The following is a 6,000-nucleotide window of genomic DNA, read 5'->3' as shown; positions in this document are numbered from 1 at the left end:
TCCCTTCAGTGGGAATTGATTAATGCAGTGTTGTGAAGTGATGCATTGCTCAGACATACTGAATATCTATATCTGCTGACAGAGAACCATCTCCAGGAAGATAAAGCCTTCTCTATGCATAATTCACAAGCTTGCCGTCTTACTAATTTCACTTCCCTGGTTTGAGTAATTCAGGACAGGAGACATTTTCTATATGTTCCCACTAAGAAGAAACCTAGGAATCTCATGAAATAATGTCATATTTACTAGTGCTAGTTATCTAGGATATCACAGGTTGTGCTAAAAATACTATTTTATTGTATTTAGTATTTTACATTTACATAAAAACAATTCAATTTTTTAATACTTATGATTAAAATCTTTAAAAATCAATTCTTAAAATCACTTAAAAAAATTTAAAATCTTTGTGATTTTAACGAAAAACAAAACAAAACAATTAACTTAAAATAAACATGTGCACAAAACACCAAAACAAACGTGATTAAAGCAAAACTGCTCACCAACATAAAAGTCAAATACATTGAATATAACTGAAAATGCATTGGACAAAATAAAAAAACAATTAAAAAGGTAAAAATAAAAAACAAACAAAAAAGGTCCAATGCATTTAAAATTAAATCCAAGACGGACAATGTATTTGACAAAAGAATATAACAAAACAAAACCAAAAAACCCCTAAAACAATTAGTGATTTAAAAACAACTAAATCTTTAAAAACAATTAAGATTCATTTTTAAAATCGTTTTAAAAACAATCATCCATAAAATAATTAAAAGATCTTGGACTCGGGCTCCAGCAGGGGGAACTGACCGTCCCCGGAGGTGGGTCCCATCATGGGATCCTGAGCTCCCCCAGATCTTGTATGTACCAGTTCTTATAGGCTTCCTCCTTGCCCCTCTTTTAGGTTGTGCTAAAAAGGCGTCGGTTGTATGATTTTAACAAAGTATCATATCTATTATCAACAGCAGCGTCCTGTATAGAGCCACAGCCGAACGAAGGCCTTCCCTAGAGGTTTCCACTTGCTTCGATCCATAGATTTCCTTTTCCATCGCAAGCCTGTAGAGTTTATTATTCAGTACATTGGATACTGAACCTCCTGCACTCCTGGCATCCGTGTGATCAGCGCTGCGGGGCTGTACATTGCCCTGACTGCTGTAAACCTGTACTTAAGGGACGAGATGCTTAATTTCCCAGCTGGCCTTAATTCACAAGCAGTAATTCATGCGCGATACCAACAACAGCCTTAGAAACATGCACTGCAGTCTTCTCAGTCTTTGCTTTGTGAAGGGGTGCACACCATACATCTAATAAACTAATAAAGACATTTGATTATTTAAATAGGGGGATGTATATATACTGCATAGGCCTAGTATAATTAAAATGCTACGAGCCACAGCTTTTATTGTAGCAAGTAATTACTCCTGCTTTGACAACACGGCTCAGTGGTGTAGTTTCCTTCATTTCTACAGACTTGGGTTAAATGTCAATTCACTGAACACCCCCAAGAGCTGGCATGGTAATTTTGACTCATTCTGACAGATAGTTCGTTAATGTCATTACCATACTTTACAGGGTACGGAAACTAACCTACTTACCCACGAGGGGTACAGATAATGAACTCGTAGAGAAGTTCTGTCATTTTAAATAGCAAATCAAATGTATAAAGAGAGACGACTGATTTGGTGCATAGTTTACAATGCCTTTCATGGGGATGCTAGAATAGTTACTCTTAAGACAGTCATTATGAAAAAGCAATCACTGCACAGGATTTCTGAGCACAGAATCGAGGCTCTTTGGGGCTGAGCTCGAGTCACTGCTGCAAAGAAGAGATTGAGTAGCCTATTACTCGAACACAACTGTTCATTTAGCAGGATATAATGAACGACGGAAGAATGCATGACAACTGAGCTGATGGTGCCTATTAAAAGTTATGTTGCTGCTCCTTTGGGGTGTTTATTCTGGCGACATACAAGAGTGCTTTGATTGAGCAGCAACGTAGATACAGATCCACTAATAGCAGAGTCAGTACAAGGCATCTGTAATTAAAGAGGCATAACTGAAGCATCCATGCCAACAGTAGGAGACAAACAGATGTATGTTTACAGAGGAAAAAACAACAAGTTTTAGAAGTAACACTTTGAGTGGATTCAATATGAGCAACATAAAATGTGATGGTGCTACTATGTGCTTTCCTTCCACTTATTTCTCCAGCTAGAAGCTTTCAGTCTTGTGCAAAACTGTTCTGGAACGCAGTGAGATTGGAGGGATCTGGAGCTAGGAAACCATTATTTTTGACTAATTAGGCCTCCAGACATCGGTCTTCCTGGGAAATTTCATGCTATCCATTCATGAAGCATCACCGTCACAGGAATATCTTGCCAACTTCACCGAACAAAATACACACTTGCCATTATGAAGGACAATCACAGATCTGCATCTAGAGCTTTGTAACATTGAACCTTTCCTTAGCTGTACTTTTCCCGTCATTTATTACTTAAGCCAAAAGACCAAGTAGTCGCCAAAGTGATGAGATAAAAAGGAATTAAATTACTTTCACTGATCAAAGACCGGCCCTCATTAGTTTACCCTATATGTGAGCAGACCCCTTCAAAACTATTACTGTCATCATAAAGTAGTGGTTTATGTGGGATTGCAATGAGGTGGATATGACCCTGTAAACCTAATTCAATGTATACAGGCACACTACACAGGCATCGTGAACAACACGGACTCTGGGCGCAATCATTGATTATTGAGGTTCGGATTATACGACATACATTACAGAGACTTACCCCTAAAATAGAATAAATTTTAGTGGTTTGCAAAGCAGTTTATTTGAGGTTTAGAGTATCAGATTGGCTTGAATCCACCTCCTGCACTTACAGTGGTATTTGTGGGAGTGTTTACTTACTTTTTGGGTTTGAGTGGGTTTGTCCCTCCATCGCAGCGTTTGGAGCCGAGCTGCAGGTCACGCAGGTGATCGCCAGTCGGCCACAAGTGCTGCAGGCCCAACTCACACTTACCCCCCGGGCGCTTCCCGCATTCGCTTCCTTTTCCGGCAGCACAACCACTGACCGGCCCTTGCGTTTCATCACCGTCAACACTTGAGAAACAGACTCCTCTCATTAATACCACATCCTCTGCACACACACAAAACAGCTGCCGGGGCTTCTTGCACAACTGCATTACTTCAGTTCCTCTTTCTAGATGCCGTATTATCAGCTCTTTAAAAATTAGCCCAAAAAAGGTTGGATTTTCAAAAAGGAAAAAAGGCTCTTGCTTTGCCCTTTGTTTCTTAATATGACTCTACAGCTCAGACGACCTAAACCTGGATGGAAAAAGGTGCTTGTGGCAGCAGCTGAGCCCAGGGAAGAGGGATTGCCACAGAAACAGGCTTCCCCATTTAACGGTTTCATGTCCGAGATAATCGTTAGCGAGGGGAAGCCCAGCTGTTGCTCCAGAACGCACAGCTGCAACGTCTTCACTGATGACACGACGGAGATATTTCGTTGAGCACAAACCGTGAATGGACAGACTGTGCATTAATTATATTAGCAGGAGGCAGTGGTATACGCTGCATGTATTATAATTCACAGGTTACACTCAAACTGGAACAAGGAATAATCGTACAAAAATGTATTTCCCTTGGAAATCGGGTGAATGGTTTGGAGAGACAAGTGGCTTACAAATTGAAGGAACTGAGCAGAGGAGTGTAGTTCAAATGTTTTAATTGACCACCTGGGGAAAAATAAATGTAACTCCATCAAAAGGAATCCCTCAAAGCGACGCCTGAGTATCTGGGACCGTTTGGCTCAGCCAGTCTGGACAGTGCAGATAGAAACGGGAGCCATCACCAACCTTTTTGGCCGGTGGGGTTGATTTGTGGCTTCTTCACCAGTTAGAGTCCTTAAAGGGGAGTCCCAACGTTTGAATAAGGAGAAGGAAGACAGACCCATTCAGAAGTACACACCTCTCTCGAGTTAAATCTGCTGGAATCCACTTCACTAGACTTGAACATTCTTCACAGCCTCTGAATAGATCTTATTGAAGTACACACTCACCTAAAGGATTATTAGGAACACCATACTAATACTATGTTTGACCCCCTTTCGCCTTCAGAACTGCCTTAATTCTACGTGGCATTGATTCAACAAGGTGCTGAAAGCATTCTTTAGAAATGTTGGCCCATATTGATAGGATAGCATCTTGCAGTTGATGGAGATTTGTGGGATGCACATCCAGGGCACGAAGCTCCCGTTCCACCACATCCCAAAGATGCTCTATTGGGTTGAGATCTTGTGACTGTGGGGGCCAGTTTAGTACAGTGAACTCATTGTCATGTTCAAGAAACCAATTTGAAATGATTCGACCTTTGTGACATGGTGCATTATCCTGCTGGAAGTAGACATCAGAGGATGGGTACATGGTGGTCATAAAGGGATGGACATGGTCAGAAACAATGCTCAGGTAGGCCGTGGCATTTAAACGATGCCCAATTGGCACTAAGGGGCCTAAAGTGTGCCAAGAAAACATCCCCCACACCATTACACCACCACCACCAGCCTGCACAGTGGTAACAAGGCATGATGGATCCATGTTCTCATTCTGTTTACGCCAAATTCTGACTCTACCATCTGAATGTCTCAACAGAAATCGAGACTCATCAGACCAGGCAACATTTTTCCAGTCTTCAACTGTCCAATTTTGGTGAGCTTGTGCAAATTGTAGCCTCTTTTTCCTATTTGTAGTGGAGATGAGTGGTACCCGGTGGGGTCTTCTGATGTTGTTGCCCATCCGCCTCAAGGTTGTACGTGTTGTGGCTTCACAAATGCTTTGCTGCATACCTCGGTTGTAACGAGTGGTTATTTCAGTCAAAGTTGCTCTTCTATCAGCTTGAATCAGTCGGCCCATTCTCCTCTGACCTCTAGCATCAACAAGGCATTTTCGCCCACAGGACTGCCGCATACTGGATGTTTTTCCCTTTTCACACCATTCTTTGTAAACCCTAGAAATGGTTGTGCGTGAAAATCCCAGTAACTGAGCAGATTGTGAAATACTCAGAGCGGCCCGTCTGGCACCAACAACCATGCCACGCTCAAAATTGCTTAAATCACCTTTCTTTCCCATTCAGACATTCAGTTTGGAGTTCAGGAGATTGTCTTGACCAGGACCACACCCCTAAATGCATTGAAGCAACTGCCATGTGATTGGTTGGTTAGATAATTGCATTAATGAGAAATTGAATAGGTGTTCCTAATAATCCTTTAGGTGAGTGTAGTTTAAATTACTAATAAAACTAAATCAGGCACTATAATTCTTTTGACTACTACTATACATATTTTCTATAGTTGGTTTTTCCAGTGGCATGCCATTTCCCACAGCTCATATAAATATTAATGTCACTTCATACCTTTACACACACACACATTCCAGCCTAGAGATGTCCAGCAGACGCAATGGAAATCCCCGTTCAGTGTTTTTGTGCCGGGCATTGTTCTATTTGTGGTGACAACTCCAAAGTACCGTCATATCCCGCTCATGCGTGGAAAATTCATCAAACTATCACCCGGCAAGATGACGACTATGAAAAGAGAAAGGAAAAAAATAACACCCATTGACTTAATTTGGAAATAATGTCCTTGGTAAGCATGACGGGTGGAAACGTGCTGTGGGAGTTTTGACTCGAGTCAGCTGCCCAGCGTCTCTAATCTCCTCCATAATGAAAGGAAGCGATAAAAATAAAAGACATTTCTATTTTCACCAAGACTAAGATTGAATCGCTACACCTTTGACATCTACACTAGGACATCTGTTCATCGCACTTCTAGCTCAGGCTGTCGTAGAGCAGTCGGGAGATGCAGAGAATATCCACTTCTGTACTGCCAGGAGTGGGGGGTGACTTGTGGCTGGAACAAATGGTCATCATTCCCACCCACCCCCGATATAATCAATGGTGAAACCACAGAACAGAATGGTACAGATTATAAATTGACAATGTAT

Source organism: Amia ocellicauda, chromosome 15, assembly GCF_036373705.1.
Source record: "Amia ocellicauda isolate fAmiCal2 chromosome 15, fAmiCal2.hap1, whole genome shotgun sequence".
NCBI classification, from domain to species: Eukaryota; Metazoa; Chordata; class Actinopteri; order Amiiformes; family Amiidae; genus Amia; species Amia ocellicauda.
This window is presented reverse-complemented; position numbering follows the sequence as displayed.